Source organism: Oryctolagus cuniculus, chromosome 12, assembly GCF_051225735.1.
Source record: "Oryctolagus cuniculus isolate XC-2025 breed Fujian yellow rabbit chromosome 12, ASM5122573v1, whole genome shotgun sequence".
Lineage (NCBI taxonomy): Eukaryota > Metazoa > Chordata > Mammalia > Lagomorpha > Leporidae > Oryctolagus > Oryctolagus cuniculus.
Genome location: NC_142878.1, coordinates 14818185 through 14834810, shown reverse-complemented (window position 1 = coordinate 14834810; position 16626 = coordinate 14818185). Strand labels below are relative to the sequence as shown.

General features: G+C 47.2%; 1 protein-coding gene and 1 pseudogene across 3 annotated transcripts in view; both read left to right on the top strand.

Annotated features, from left to right (window-relative positions):
* Positions 1-16626, top strand: part of ATP10A (ATPase phospholipid transporting 10A (putative)) — a 181331-nt gene that overhangs the window by 43953 nt on the left and 120752 nt on the right. The window lies entirely within an intron of this gene.
* LOC149122950 (anaphase-promoting complex subunit 15 pseudogene) lies at positions 12405-14755 on the top strand (annotated as a pseudogene). Its single transcript, XR_016217212.1, has one exon. The product of XR_016217212.1 is annotated as an anaphase-promoting complex subunit 15 pseudogene (transcript).

The window sequence follows — 16626 nt, the reverse complement described above, 5'->3', positions numbered from 1 at the left end:
TGCATGTGGCTACTGTAGGGCATCCGAGTAAGGCAGAAGGAGATATCAACCACGTGCAACCTTGACTGTCACGGAGACCCTGGGTTACCATTTTGGCCTCGATGTAGTTTTTGTATCCCACGTGTCACTTCAGTGCTGTGGTTCCTGTGTCATAAAATATGATGTTTTAGAGAGTACAAAGGTTTTACTGTGGAGATGGTCAGCAGAGTTCATCGTTCATTGGTTTGGCAGGGCTTGCGCCCTCGAGGCCACTGCTGGGCTCTTTTCCTGATCAGGTCAAGCAAAGCCCCTTCCTGTCCTCCATGTCAGCTGAGAGGCTCATTGGCAGAGGGATTCCCACCCCCCCAGTCACAGGGCCACCCGCTTAACTGTGGTCTTTTCCTTAGGACAGGAAACACAGCATTTTCTTATTTTTAATTTAAATCTATTGGCTAGGAAGAGTCAACATTATTTCTTTAGGTTATTAACCATATGCTCTTCTCCTTTTTAAATCATCTGTTTCCTTTTTAAATTACGGTGTTTGTTTTTCATTACATTTTTAAGATATGAATATATATAATATGACCATAACCATTTGTATATTAATTTTTATCTCTGTTGAGTATTTCCCTCACTTTATCATTACTGTTTAAGGTGAATGTTTTTGACACATTGAAGTTGAAAACTTTCATATGCTCCAATCCGTCAATCTTTCCTTTTTTTATACTTTTTAAGTTTAAAATGTTCTAAACCCTGAAATATTATGCAAATTAGCCACCTATATTCATTTCTGCTTGCCTTATGATTTTATATCTTATTTTATCATCTCACACTTTTTAACGTACATTTTGTTAAGGGTAAGGCTGCACTTTTTTCCCCTTCGTATTATAAATCTCAAGAAGGCTTGTTAAGTTTTCTTTTCCTCACTAATTTAAAAGTCTACGTTTATTGTATTCATTGTGTAAATCTTTCTTATTTCAGCCCACCGATCTTACCTTGTACATTGGACTGCACATTTATAAACCGTTTAACATGTGGTGGTTAAAACAAAGTCTCACCACTTAAAAAAAATTGTTTTCTTGGGTGTTTTCAACTGTTCATTTTCCATATAAATATTAGAATAATTGTCATGTTTCCTCCTCCTCTTTGGGGTTTTGATTTGATTATCTTATAAAAAGAAATTTGACATTGGTTTGGTATAGAAGTTTACAAGTAATCTTTCAAATTTTTTAGCACACTTAATCCTTTTTTTTTTTTTATTTGACAGGTAGAGTTTTAGACAGTGAGAGAGAGAGACAGAGAGAAAGGTCTTCCCTCCATTGGTTCAGTACCCAAATGGTCGCTACAGCCGGCTCTGTGCCGATCTGAAGCCAGGAGCCTGGTGCTTCTTCCTGGTCTCCCATGCAGGTGCAGGAGCCCAAACACTTGGGCCATCCTTCACTGCCCTCCGAGGCCACAGCAGAGAGCTGGACTGGAAGAGGAGCAACTGGGACTAGAACCCGGTGCCCATGTGGGATGCTGGCGCTACAGGCGGAGGATTAACCAAGTGAGCCACGGCGCTGGCCCCCACTTAGTCCTTCAAAGAGCCTAGTGAGGTACTGGTCCCATTTTGGAGATAAGAAATCTGACCCTAGGAAAGGCTTCTTATCACTTATGTGCATGGCTGGATATCCATCGCGCAAAAGTTGAGCTTATTGAAACTGTTTTCTTCTAAGCCATGGTGGTGACCAGTGTTCTCCCAGGTGTACTCGGCCAGGACTGGGACAGAAGGACTAAGCAGTTCTTATACATCTGGACAGTTGTTCTCCCTACGTGAATTATTTGGCCAGTCACGTTTAGTTTCTTTTATAAGATTTAGTTTGCTCTGTGAAATTTTGTTTCCCAATGTTGCTAATATTTTTGTTTCAAGAATCTTCTTACTATTGGAAATTGATGCCTTAAGTTGATCTATTTAAATAAGGGTTTTGCTTTCCAATTGGATACAGACTGCTTTTTTTGTTAAAAATAGAGAGCATTTTTTGTTGTTGTTGTTAGAAAAATGACCTTGTAGGTAGTTACATAGAATAGCCAAGTTACAAAATTCAAGGCAGGATTCTTCAGCATATGATCAGATTCTGGCCAAGACTATCCACTGAAGCAGGATCGCTAGCACCCATTTGTAGGTCAGGCTTTTGTTGGTAAGCTTCTCCCTAATGAAGAGAATAATGCTGTAAGCGTGACATGCAGATCTTAGATCGTCTCACTTAGCAGATAGGGCACATCTGTAAAATGCATGTAGATAGGAAAAAAAAAACACCCAGATTTGTCTCATTTGCTGCTTTCTTGCAGCATTATACTGCCTCGGCACTGTGCAGCATGCAGCTGTGAATGGAGGGATTAGAGAAGTAGCCAGATCTTTGAACATGGTCAGTGGTCACCTTCTCAGGAGTTGCTAAAACATTAGCAGCATTTCTGAAGATAGTAAATAAATTTTTGTTTCTTTTCCCCCCCCAGAAATCTTTGATTTAAAGTATACAAATGCCATGCACTTCATAAATTCAACTCTAGGAACATAGCGATTCTTCCATCCTACCCGCTCTCCCACCTGCACTTCCACCCTTCCTCCTCCTCCCTCTCCTGTCCCCATTCTTATTTTTTACTAAGATCTATTTTCAATTAGCTTTATACATATAAGATTGATTCTATATTGAGAAAAGAGTTCAACAAATAGTATGGAAAAAAAAACTGTTCCTCAATTAAATTTTTGTTTCTTAAACTTATATAGCATCTTGAGTTTTATTTATGTTTACCATTCCTATCAACTAGCAGGAATCTGAATTCTTGCTTGCAGGCAATGGATTTTCTTCATCAGGCGTTGTCAGAGTTCCGTTGGGTTTACATGGTTTTTTCGCTTTTGTGTTAAAAACAAAGTCAGAAGAATGGCATGTGATCTCTTATTTCATTCACCATGATTTTCATTGCCTTGAAAAGTTCTATTCACCAACTTCAAACACTTTTTAAATTCCAAATTTTAAATATTGATAACAAAGAGACTTAATTGCCTCACTTTTAAAAACATTCTTAATTTTCCTGTAAGTTAATTATAGGCATTCTAAATCCTGTACCATAGAAATCTTTAGTCAAAAATACTTTAGTACTTTTCCATTTTTAAAAGATTTATTTTATTTATTTGAAACATAGCATTACGGGGGGGGGGGGGGGAGAGGGAGAGAGAGTGAGAGACAGAGAGAGAGATCATCTATCCACTGGTTTACTTCCCAAATGGCCACAATGGCTGGGGCTGAGCTGGGCCAAAGCCGGAAGCCAGGAGCTCTATTCATGCCTTACACGTGTGTGGCAGGGACCCCAGCATACGGGCCATCTTCCACTGCCTTCCCAGACATATTAGCAAGGAGCTGGATTGGAAGTAGAGCAGCCAGAACTCCAACAAGAGCTCATATGGGATGCTCCCATCACAGGAGACAGCTTACACAATTGTGCCACAATGCCAGCCCCATCTTCCTTTTCTACAACTTTTTCCATAATACACAATTGTCAGATTAACCCTCACATCCTCTGCCTAGAATTGGAAAAGCAAAATTTCCTTCCATCTGTAAGAGTTGGAACTGAAATAACAAGTCAACTAAAGCACAAAGGCATTATCCTATTAAAAGCAAAAATGCATTATTCTAAGCAGGCCAGCTAATTGCTTGGGAAAGTTCACATTTTCCCTAAAATGGCTAATAAATAGAATGAATCCTTTACTTTAACATGTCTAGTACTATTTATTTTTTTGGGGGAAAAGCCATATTCAACATGTGCAGAAAATATAGTCATTAAAATGAATAAAACATGATTTTGCAGAATTCATTTCTGGGTTTGGTTTTAGCCTGTGTTACAATAGACATAGTCTGGTGTGTTTGGTAAGAATTGGAAGGGGTGATCTCTAAGGTTGTTTGTCCTATAGGAATCTACAATTTGACCAATATCTACAAATGCATAGCAAAGCTTGCTTTTTAAGTGTTCCATCTGCTTGCTGCCTGGTCATTTCAGGCATGGGAAGTCCAGAAGTGCTGGTGGGAGGACTGAGGGGAGTGAGGGCCAGGGAGAAGGATGTGTCTACCCTGAGACGCTGGCTGATCACATGGGCACTGTGATCCAAGCACTGTGTGGCTGCAAAAGCCAGTTTGCCATGACAGCTGGTCCTCCAGCCCGTGGAGTTGCTGGGCTAGCTGAGTTTCATAGCCAGCTAGACACTGAGATGGTCTTAAGTATCTTCTTCATGTGACTCTTTTTAGTTCTGATGGCAGTGTACTCTGGACTGCCTGCTGGTACCGCAGCACTCCATGGAGCAGATCTTCTTCAGCTCTTTTGACATAATTTAGAAGTCTACGGCCAGCGCCGCGGCTCACTAGGCTAATCCTCCGCCTGCGGTGCCAGCACCCCGGATTCTAGTCCTGGTTGGGGCGCCAGATTCTGTCCCGGTTGCTCCTCTTCCAGTCCAGCTCTCTGCTGTGGCCCAGGAGTGCAGTGGAGGATGGCCCAAGTGCTTGGGCCCTGCACCCGCATGGGAGACCAGGAGAAGCACCTGGCTCCTGGCTTCAGATCAGTGCGGTGCACCAGCCGCAGCGCGCCAGCCACAGAGGCCATTGTGGGGTGAATGAATGGTAAAGGAAGACCTTTCTCTCTGTCTCTCTCTCACTGTCCACTCTGCCTGTTAAAAGAAAAAAAAGAAGTCTACAAGTAGAATTTCAAAACAGGTGGGGACTGCAATGCCGCTTTATGCAAGGAGGAACCCTTTGTACATATAAGATAAGAAAACGGACCTGGAGTGTGTGCATAGCCTGCTGGTGGTCACCTCTCCAGAACCCCGCTTGTAGTTCTGAATGTTCTGACTCTTGACGTCATGTTAGCCATTTTGAGCATTGATCTCACCTGATCGATGACCTCAAGTAATCATTTAAGTGAGTAGACCTGTATTCCTGGCTTTGTTTTTGTTGTGATGGAGATCAGGTTTTATGGAATTTAACCTCTGAATTCCAGTAGTGGAGTGGGGTTAAAGAGGGTTCAGTCTAATCAAGTTAATTTTTTTAACAACCAGTAGGAAACTGAAATGCTCAATTGTAACGTCTTTTTCCTTGGAAGTACTCTCTGGTCCCTTGAGAGAACCTGCCCACCTTCATATTAATCACAAGCCAGGTGGATATTTCATATTTCCAAGCTACACATCACAAACAAAAAGTGCTTATGTTTATGCATTTCACGTTTTTTCTACATTGAAGGGTCAGCTTTCATAGCTGGCTCCACCTTCTACTTCTTCCATCTGCCCTCACACTGAGAAATAAAACACTTTTGCCTCTTTTCTTACCCCAAATGAGTTCTCCACCAGAAAGGGTAGTTCCAAGGGCAATCCACAGCAGCCCAATTTGCCTTTGGGTGGATTATTAACATATATGCAGAAGTAACTGGCTTGTGCCTGTTCAGCTTTGAGATTTAGCATCCCCAGTGAGTACAGGGAAATACAGATTTCCCAGAGCAATCCTGTTTATTTATTTGAGTGGGAGGTGGGGCAGGGGGGAAGAGAGAGAAATCCCATTTGTTGGTTCACTCTCTGGATGCCTGCAAACACCAGCTGGGAGCCGGGAATGCAGTCCAGGGGTCCCACGGGGATGGCAGGAAGCCAGCTCCTTGAGCCGTCACCGCTGCCTTCCAGGACCCACATTAGCAGGAGCGGGAACGTGGAGCTGGAGCTGGGCATTGAACCCAGGGACCTGGGTGTGGGATGTGGGTACCCTGACTGCATGCAGTCTTCACCACTAGGCTGACAGCCCTGCCCCAAAGCAGCCTTAAAGAAACACAGGAAAAGAAGGTCCCAGTCATCATGGGCAGTGCTGAGGGGGAGAGTAATGAGACGTTGGTTCCAGTCCGTTGACTCTGACCTGCAGGCCTCCTTGGTGGGACCAGGCAGGTGGGCGCCTCTGCCTCTTCTGGTGCCTCCCATTTCTGTGTGTCTGCTGGCTTTCTCTGGCCTCCTTGTCCTCCTCCCAATCCCATTAGTCTGCCGTCAATGAATTCTTTCCATTTTTCTAGGTCTGAAAAATTCTTTACCTCTCTGTTTTTTTTAAAGAATTATTTTATTTATTTGAAAGTCAGAGTTACACACAGAGAGAAGGAGAGGCAGAGAGAGAGAGAGAGAGAGAGAGAGAGAGAAAGAGAAAGAGAGAGGTCTTCCATTCCACTGGTTCACTCCCCAAATGACTGCAATGACCAGAGCTGAGCTAATCTGAAGCCAGGAGCCCAGAGCTTCTTCCAGGTCTCCCACACAGGTGCAGGGGCCCAAGGAGTTGGGTCATCTATTGCTTTTCCAGGCCATAGCAGAGAGCTGGATCAGAAGAGGAGCAGCCGGGACTCGAACCAGCACCCGTATGGGATGCTCGCGCTGCAAGCTGGGGCTTTAACCCGCTGTACCACAGCGCTCAGCCCCTACCTCTCTGTTTTTCAAATCTATTTTCTCTAGGTATAGAATTAGGGTCTGGCAGTTTTCTTCCAGTCAATTAAAGAAGTTCTTTCAGTTCCGTCTTTTTGCTCGGTTGTTTTCAGAGACGTTTGCTCTCATTCCCATCTTTACTTTTCTGTACCTGGTATCTTTTTTCTGTTACCTTTTCTCCCTGTCTTGGCTTTTAAGCGGTTTGACTATGATGAGCCTTGGTGGAATTTTCTTCTTGTTTCTTGTGCTTGAGATTTATTGAGTATTTTGAATCTGTGAATGTATAGTTTTCATCAAATTTAGAAAAATTCTGATCATTATTTCTTTTTTCTGCTCCACCCTGACACTGATTGCAGAAATATTAGGCTGCTAGAAATTGTAGCACAGCTTACCTTTGCCTTTTCTTCCTCTCATCTTACTATTATTCTTATTATTTTAAACATTTATTTATTTGAAAGTCAGAGTTACACAGAGAGAGGAGAAGAGGCAGAGAGAGAGAGAGAGAGAGAGGTCTTCCATATGCTGGTTCACTCCCTAGTTGGCCGTAACAGCTGGAACTGTGCCGATCCGAAGCCAGGAGCCAGGAGCTTCTTCCTGGTCTCCCACGTGGGTCCAAGCACTTGGGCCATCTTCTACTGCTTTCCCAGGCCATAGCGGTGAGCTGGATAGGAAGTGTAGCATCTGTGTCTCGAACCAGCGCCCATATGGGATGCTGGCACTACAGGTGACAGCTTTACCCACTACGCCACAGCGCTGGCTCCTCATCTTATTATTTTTAATTGTATTTCATATTTGATAGTTTCTATAGCTGTGTTTTCAAGTTTACTAAGTTCCTTTTCTTTTACAATGCCTAATCTGCCACCAGTCTCATTTAGTTGGTTTTTCTTATCACATATTATAGTTTTCATGCACTCCAGAAGTGTGATTTGGGACCTTAAACATTTTTTAAACAATTTTCACACCTCTGCTTAATTTATTCTTTCCTGTAACTTCTTAGACATGTGGGTATTTCACAACTATTTTCATGTCCTTGTGTACTTATTATATCCTCTGTGTCAGTTCTGGATTTATTACTACTGGTTGATTTTTTCTCTCATTTTAGGTTGTATTTTCCTGCTTCTCGCATGCCTAGTAATTTTTTATTAGAGGCCTAGCATAGTGAGTGCTGGGCACTTCTACAGTGCTGGACATTGCTGTATCCCCATAAATATTCTTGTCCTTCATTCTAGAATGCGTGCACCTGTGGAACTCTGAAACAGTTCAGTCCTTTCTTAGTTGAGACCAGAGCAGCCTTTCTAACCCCTCCTTCCCGACACCTGGACAGGGCCCTTTGGATTACTCTTCCTGATGCCCTGTGAGTTAAAGTGTTTTCTTCCCTTGCTGGTGAGAGTAAGGGCTGATCCTGGCCTACGGCAAACTCTGGTGATCATTTCCTTTGCTTTTTCCAAGTGGTCCTTTCCTGGCCTTGGATAAGTTCTTCACATGCATGCAGGTGCTGATCAAGGTGGAGCCAGAACCTCCAGGGGACCCCATGCAGACAGCCCCAGCTCTTTTTCTAGGCCCCTGCCTTGCAAACTCTTAGCTCTGTCCCTTCCACCTGGAGCTCAACAGGCTCTGCCTGACTCCCCGCCCTGTGCTGCAGCCTGGCTACTTCTTCCAGACAAACTGGGGCAAGTGAGGAGCTCTTCCTCTTTGCTGCCTTCTCACAGGATCATTGTCCTTTGATTCTTGCTGCCCAGTGTCTGAAATCCCTTTTTGTAAATGTATTTATTATTCTTATTATTCTGTGGTGTAATAGGGCAAACCCCGCACCTCTATTCCATCTTGGTTAGAAGTAGAGGCTTGTGAACAGGTTTGAGAATGAAATTACACTTTATGTTTTCTGAAAATCAAACTGAATGGTTACCAATATGTGTGACTTCCACAGCTAAACAAGAATAATCGTGCAGGGTTTCAAAATCGTGTATTCCCCTGTGTTCAAAGAAAAATACAGTCCCCCCAAAAACAAAAACTAGATTGCTTTAATTTAAAGTGGGACAAAATGAGTATTTTTTCCTTTGTGTTTAAGTCAGGTTGATTGTAGATAAAGGAGAGGGCTTTGATATCATCAGCAAAGCATTCTTCCCAGTCAGGAACAAAGGCAAGTGTTCTTGGAAAAGGCTTATGGGTGTGCTGAGGGCGCCTGTGTTATTTGCCCTCACTTTGAATGAAAAAAGAAAGGTATTTATTTTTATAGTAATGTTTCCTCCAAGTGATTGTGTGGCAAGCACAGGACATAACACTCTGCATTACAAAGCAGAGAACAAATAGAGCTTTGTAAGGACAGGCCATGATAGCCACACTACACAAGTGCTCTTTACCAGGGTGAGAAGCTGAGGAGGTTCCTGTTTCCTGACTTGTTGTTTTTAAGTGTGATTGATACCTGCTCTTCAGCAGAGGACAGGCAGAAACCAAGGAAGCTGTTAAGAAAAAAACAACTCTAGGCAAAGTCATCTTGGTTTTAACTCCTGGGCTGCCAAGCCCAGACCCCCTGCTGTCTTCTTTGCCCTTGGGCATGTTTGTTCTGGCCTCTAAGGGTGCACTGGTCCATTTCCGAGGAGCAGTGTGGGGAGAAACAGGGAGCAGAAGCTGAGTGACAGTCACAGCGGTCCCTGCAGGGTGCCGTGCCCTGGCTAGATCAGTGTCGCTCTGCTCTCGGGGCCACTTCCAGTCGCGTGTCTCAGCTTCCTCTGGCTTTGGGGCAGATCTGAGCTGTCTGTGTTTGCAGAGTGCAGAGACATCCGGGTGCCGGCAGCATGGCAGTGGCTGATGGGGACGCGTCGGTGTCCCACTGGATGAGGAAGAGCGGGGAGGCCGGCTGGGGTCAGAGCTTGGGCTCCACGTCAGATGCCCCCGGGGCCGTCCCTGTACTCGCAAGGCTGTGATGTCTGTGACTTCCCATCCGTTTCTCCCCACAGTCTCACAGTACTGTCTCATTTCCCATCTTGTAACTTTTCAGGTCACTTTTCACTTGTGCGTAGGTCTTGCTGCAAACACTTAAAAATTAGTAGAGCTGGGAGTGAGCCGCGTCTCCTGCAGTAGCTCGCTCTGTGCCTGGTGGGATGCACCTGTTGGCCTGTGGAGCACCCTGTGCCTGGTGGGATGTACCTGTCGGCCTGTAGAGCGCCTGTGCCTGGTGGGATGCACCTGTTGGCCTGTAGAGTGCCTGTGCCTGGTGGGATGCACCTGTTGGCCTGTAGAGTGCCTGTGCCTGGTGGGATGCACCTGTTGGCCTGTGGCTCGCCCTGTGCCTGGTGGGATGCACCTGTTGGCCTGTGGCTCGCCCTGTGCCTGGTGGGATGCACCTGTTGGCCTGTGGCTCGCCCTGTGCCTGGTGGGATGCACCTGTTGGCCTGTAGAGCGCCTGTGCCTGGTGGGATGCACCTGTTGGCCTGTGGATCACTGGGATAGATGGGCAGGCAGGGCAGTTACTGCAGGGATGCTCACAGATCCACATTGTTTTGTTTCTCTCCTCCCTCTTAGTCCTCACCGCTTGTTCCTTTCTGAGTTTCTTCTTCTCTCAGCCCTGCCAAATGCTTTGGGGATCCTTTACTCTCTTGGTGGCTTAAAACTGGGGAGTCGGCCTAGGTTGCCTCTGGCTGCCCTCATCTTACTCACCCCAGGTCCCTTCGCTGTGAAGCACCTGCAGGAGTCCTGGGATGTCCCTTTCTGCCTGGAACATACCGGCAGCTGCCTTCTGGGCCTGGGTAGTGTTCCTTGGTGCCGACTTTTCCCCATTGAACCCTGTAATGACTTGTTTTGCTGGGATCTGCTGTCTAGTATGTTACAGGTGTTGATGGGGTTTCATAAATCCATGGAAGTAGAATTCCTGCTAAAGCATTCTCAAGGTTCTCTGTGACCCCTGCCTCATAAGGCGGTGCCCTCTCATCATCAGAACGCACACGCTAGTCACACGGCTAGAAGACTCCTGCTGACTGCCATCGGATCATCCTCACCCACTCTGCTTTCCGGAGGTGTGGTTAGAGGGGAGACGCCCTCCACATAGCCCCTGATCATGCATCATGTACTGTGCTTGGGTCTTGGCAGCGCCTCCCCTGCTGGCTGTGAGGGTGAATGAAGACGACTCATTGACCGCCCAGTGCTCGCCTGTTGGAATCTGGGGTGGAATTTTCTGCCAAACTGGGCAGCCCTCGCTCTGTCACCCTGCCCAGGGCTGTGGTCCTCAGTTTTCAGACTGTGCTGCAGACACACCTTGTTGACCTGGTGCCCTCCATCGGCACGTGTGGGTAAAGTTCTGGTGGACAGATTTGGCTGTTGTTCTTTGGCCAGCTTTCATCAATGTGTATTCTGTTGGTTTTCTTTTTAAGATTTATATTATTTATTTTAAAAGCAGAAAGACACAGGCCTGCACTGTGGCATAGCTGGTAAAGCTGCCGCATGCAGTGCCAGTGTCCCATTTGGGCGCCGGTTCAAGACCCAGCTACTCCACTTCCAATCCAGCTCTCTGCTATGGCCTGGGACAGCGGTAGAAGACGGCCCAAGTCCTTGGGCCCCTGTACCCACATGGGAGACCCAGAAGAAGCTCCTGGTTCCTGGCTTTGGATCGGCACAGCTCCAGCCATTGTGGCCATTTAGGGAGTGAACCAGTGAATGGAAGACCCCCTCCCCTCTCTTTGCCTCTCCTTCTCTCTGTGTAACTCTGACTTTCAAATAAATAAATGAATCTTTAAAAAAATCAGAGAGGGAATGAGAGAGATAGAGAAAGATAGATCAATCTTCCATCTGTGGGTTCACTCCTCAGATGGCTGCATCAGCTCGGGCTGGGCCAGGCAGAAGCCAGGAGCCTGAAATTCCATCCAGGTCTCCTGCAAGAGTGGCAGGGGCTCAAGCACTCGGGCCATCTTCTGCTTCTTTCCCAGGTACGTTAGCAGGGAGCTCGATTGGAAGTGGGGCAGCAGAGATTTGAACTGGCACCCATATGAAATGCTGGTGTCACAGAGGGTGGTTTAACCCACTGCACCACAACACTGTCCCCCAATGTATGTGTTCTTAATGTTTGCAAAGTAGTTTATCTAGAGCCCTGCCAGTATTGCTAAACTAAGAAAACAGTTAAATACATGGCTACTGCTTTCCTAGAATATCCTGATTGAAATGAAACATGAGAAGTGCAGGCAAGAGCATTGGCTATGCTTGCAGCACTAACAGTGTTAGCAACGTGGGCACCTCTGGTTCTGAACACGGTGGGACACTCACCTGAGCCTTCCTCCCCGTGGGCCCTTCCCCTGCAGCTTTGTTTTGGTGGCAGCTGCACTGTTAGGTGACCAAGCACAGGGAGACTGTGAAATATTTTTTTAAAGATTTATTTATTTACTTGAAAATCAGAGTTAACACACACCGCGGCAGGGTGGGGGGGAGTGTCTTCCATCCGCTGGTCCACTCCCCAGTTGGCTTCAATGGCTGGAGCTTCACCAATCTGAAGCCAGGAGCCAGGAGCTTCTTCTGGGTCTTCCATGCAGATGCAGGGGCCCAAGCACTTGGGCCATCTTCTACTGTTTTCCCAGGCCATAGCAGAGAGCTGGATTGGAAATGGAGCAGCCAGGACTTGAACTGGCGTGCATATGGGATGCCTGCACTGCATGTGGCAGCTTTACCCACTGCATCACAGTGCTGGCCCCACTGTGAAATCTAGAAGCAGGCATGAGTGGCAGCTTTATGTCTTTCTGACAGTAGATCATCTAGGGGATTTGCGGGAAATGAGGAACTTGAGAATGGTTTTCCTGCTCTGGCCCCCATGTCTGGCTCCCCATCCCTGTCACTGCCATGGATCCTCTCTTGTTGATGACTTATATTTTAAGACTATATCCAGGGTCGCCGCCGGCTGCCGCTTCCCGGCGCGATGAGGAAACTGAGGCCCAGAGAGGTTAAGTGACTTGGCCAAGGTCAAACAGCTAGTAAGTGGTGGAGCCAGGACTGAAACCCAGTCCAGGAGCCATGTCCACCTTGTTCCCTTCCCTCTTTCCTCGTGTGACTGAGACACTGTGGTTTAATCTGGATCGACCCTGTGTGGAGGAGACAGAGCTACAGCAGCAGGAACAGCAGCATCGGGCGTGGCTCCAAAGCATTGCAGAGAAAGACAGCAATCTGGTACCTAGCTGCAAGCCAGCCTCAGAGCACTATGAGGATGAGGAAGAAGGTGATGAAGACGATGAGGACAGTGAAGAGGACTCAGAGGATGATGAGGACATGCAGGACATGGACGAGATGAATGACTACAACGAGTCACCTGATGATGGAGAGGTCAATGAGGTGGACATGGAAGGCAACGAACAGGATCAGGACCAGTGGATGATCTAGGGAGACAAGGCAGGGTGGCCTCAGGGAGATTCCAGGCCAACCCAGCCTATCTTGCACCCCCAATGCCCAGCCCCAAGCCCTCAGCCTACAGAACCAGCTGATGGCCCAGTGCCTGAGAGCTCATCCTGGGCACTTCCTCAGCTGCTACCCGGACCTGGTCTCCTTGGCTCTCCCAGGCCATGAGTCTGCTCTTGAATCCCCAGGGCCTGAGCCCACCCTACCTTCTTGGCCAGTACTTTACCCTTTGGCTACCAGGTCTGGTCTCTATCTAACCCTCTTTAATAAAGACACAGGACTGAAAAAAAAAAAAAAAAAAAGACTATATCCAGGCCGGCGCCGTGGCTCAATAGGCTAATCCTCCGCCTGAGGTGCCGGCACACCAGGTTCTAGTCCCGGTTGGGGCTCTGGATTCTGTCCCGGTTGCTCCTCTTCCAGGCCAGCTCTCTGCTGTGACCCGGGAGTACAGTGGAGGATGGCCCAAGTGCTTGGGCTCTGCACCCCATGGGAGACCAGGAGAAGCACCTGGCTCCTGGCTTCGGGTCAGCACGGTGCGCCAGCCACAGCACGCCGGCCGCGGCGGCCATTGGAGGGTGAACCAACGGCAAAGGAACACCTTTCTCTCTGTCTCTGTCTTTCACTGTCCACTCTGCCTGTCCAAAAAAAAAAAAAAAAAAAAAAAAAAAAAAAATAGACTATATCCAAACTACAGGTTCTGTCATTTTAAGGGGGAATTTTTCTTAAAGACTTATTTTTATTTGAAAGCCAGGTGTGAGAGAGAGAGAGAGATCTTCCATCTGCTGTTTCACTCCCCAAATGCCCACAATGACCTATCTGGGACCAGGCCAAAGCTAGGAGCCAGGAACTTCCTACAGGTCTCCCATGCGTGCAGGAGCCCAGGGACTTGGTTCACCTTTCACTGTTTTCCCAGATGCATTAGCAGAGAGCTGGATAGGAAGTGGAGCAGCCAGGACTTGAACTGCCACCCATTTGCAGGTGGAGATGTAACCTGCTGTGCTACGATGCTGGCCCCAGGCAGGGGGAACTTTTTTTACTTAATTCCTTTTGTTCGGACAGTTTATCATGCATGTCCTAGATCTTCTAGAAGTGCTCGTAGTTCTCCAGTGTGGACCACTCTCAACCTCCAGGAACACGACTTCCCCACTGGATGAGCAGTTCTGCTCCCCATCCAGGCGGCTGCAGCCCAGAAGCGGAACTGAGTAGAGACCTTAGGAGAGAGAACGGTGTGTTCCTGGTCCCTAGCTCATTGATCCTTGATTTCAGGACTTTGATCTGCAAGTCCCCTGCTTAAATTGCAATGTGTTGCTTGAGACCAAATATGAAATACGGTCATGGAAATATCTTCCCCCCTTTCCAGCCCGTCTATAGCAGTAAGCACTGTTCTTAGATTCATGCTGCACATTTGGAACCGTGAGTAAGTTTGAGGTTTTCCCAAAAAGAAAAGAAAAATGAATAGAGCTGAAACATTTAAAGCAGAAATGTAATTATGTGTTACTTTGAAGATAGACTTTGCCAAAAAACCCCATTTTTGTACAATTTTTCCCTTGTGTTGATTCTTAAAAGCTCACAGCAATAAAAATAAAAGCTCACAGCAAATTTTTGGATTTTTTAAATTGAATATTCCATTTCATTTTTGTTCTTTGGTTTTAAATGAAAATTCATTCATTTGAGTAAAGAAAACATGACCCATGTTTGCCGTTCCTTTTCTACGCAGTCTGCCGGCCCTGGAGGTGTAAGAAGTGCTTGGCTGGGTCTCACCCCTCCCCTGATGTCTGCTTCCTCTGTATCCCTCTCTTGGGCTCTTCTCCGTGTTGGCATCAGCCTGGCCTGCAGCATCCCACTGTCCTCTGGGCTCTTCCCGGTGGTGGTCTCTTGCCGCCTCCTGTTGCTGTGGATTCATTTTGAGAGGAGGAGCGTGATGGGGGCAAGAGGCGCAGAGTCACCACACAGACCCTGGGAGTTGGGTGAAAGCGGGCCAGAGGCAGCAGCCTGCAGACTCGTTTATTTCAGTTGGTATACAGCAGCTTAAATAGCCAAGGCAGCCAATCCAGTCAAGGGGCGGTTTATGCCCTAGCCAATCACAGCTTGTTGCCAGGCAGGCTCTGTTGCCATGTGGTTTCCGAAGCCATCCAATCACAGCTGGTTGCCAGGCAGGCTCCGTTGCCAGTGGCCATCTTGGCATGGCTTCCTCATTCCACCACAGCCTCCACTGTCCCATCCACAGGCAGGGAGCTTATGCAGGGCTCAGGCCTTTAGAAGCACAGGAGGGACAGGGTCCTGTAGCCATCCTGTCTCCACCCCCGCGGCACGGCCTGTCTTCCACTGGGGACTCACCATCCTTTGTCTTACTTTAGGATGTTATTGCTGACTCTGGCCCTGATCTGGCGGCCACTCTGATGGTGAGAGCATCGCGTCCTCCAGGCCGCTTCAGGCTCTCCCTCAAAGCCCAGGAAAACCTGCACTAATGTAGACACGTAGGAGTCTCCTGTTTTGTTTTGTTTTTTTCCTTTCTTTTATTTTTTTTGGACTTATTATTTTGAAAGAGTTACAGAGAGAGAGAGGGAGACAGAGAGAGGGAGACAGAGAGAGGGAAGGAGATTGATCTCCATCCACTGGTTCACTCCCCCAAATGGCTGCCAAGGCCAGGGCTGAGCCAGGCCAGAGTTAGGAGCCAGGAGTTCCTTATATGTCTCCCAAACGGGTGCAGAAACCCAAACACTTGGACCATCTTCTGCTGCTTTTCCCAGATGCATTAGCAGGGAGCTGGATCAAAAGTGGAGCAGCCTGGACTCTAACCAGCAGCCCTATGAGATGCTGGCATCGAAGGCAGAGATTTATCTTTTTTAAAGATTTATTTATTTATTTGAAAGTCAGAGTTACACACACACACACACACACAGAGAGAGAGAGAGAAAGAGAGAGAGAGAGAGAGTAGAGGCAGAGAGAGAGAGAGAAATAGAAAGAGAGAGAGAGAGAGGTCTTCCATCCTATGGTTCACTCCCCAGTTGGCTGCAGCGGACAGAGTTGCATCGATCCAAAGCTTCTTCCGGGTCTTCCACGTGGGTGCAGTGGCCCAAGGACTTGGGCCATCTTCTACTGATTTCCCAGGCCATAGCAGAGAGCTGGATCAGAAGTGGAACAGCCAGGTCTTGAACCAGCAGCCATATGGGATGACAGCACTGCAGGCCAGGGCGTTAACCTGCTGCTCCATAGCACCGGCCCCTAAGGCAGAGGTTTTACCTGCAATGTCACAATGCCAGCCCTGCCACCCTCTAATTCTAAATGCAAACCCCACCTCATTCAAGAACTGACCCAGGTTCCCCAGAAGGCCTGTATACTATTTGGCATGAAATTGGTACAGCTGCATAAAGATAATATAAATCCTGATTGGTCACCCAATGAGGGAAAAATAGTGGCATAAAAATACATGAGTTAGGAATGAATAGTTGCAGGACTGGCGCTGTGGCACAGTGGGATAAGCCTCTGCCTGCAGTGCCATCACCCCTTAAGGACGCCATTCGTGTCCCGGCTGCTTCTCTTCTGATCCGGCTCTCTGCTATGGCCTGGGAAATCAGTGGAAAATGGCCCACATGCTTAGGCCCCTGCACCCATGTGAGAGACCCAGAAGAAGCTCCTGGCTTCTGGCTTTGCATCGGCCCAGCTCCCACTGTTGTGGCCATTTGGTGAGTGAATAATCAGATGGAGGACCTTTGTCTCTGTGTCTCCCTCTCTCTGTCTGTAGCTGTCTCTCAAATAAGGAAACAGATCTTTAAAAAAATAAAAGAATGAATAGTTACTTCGAAGACTGT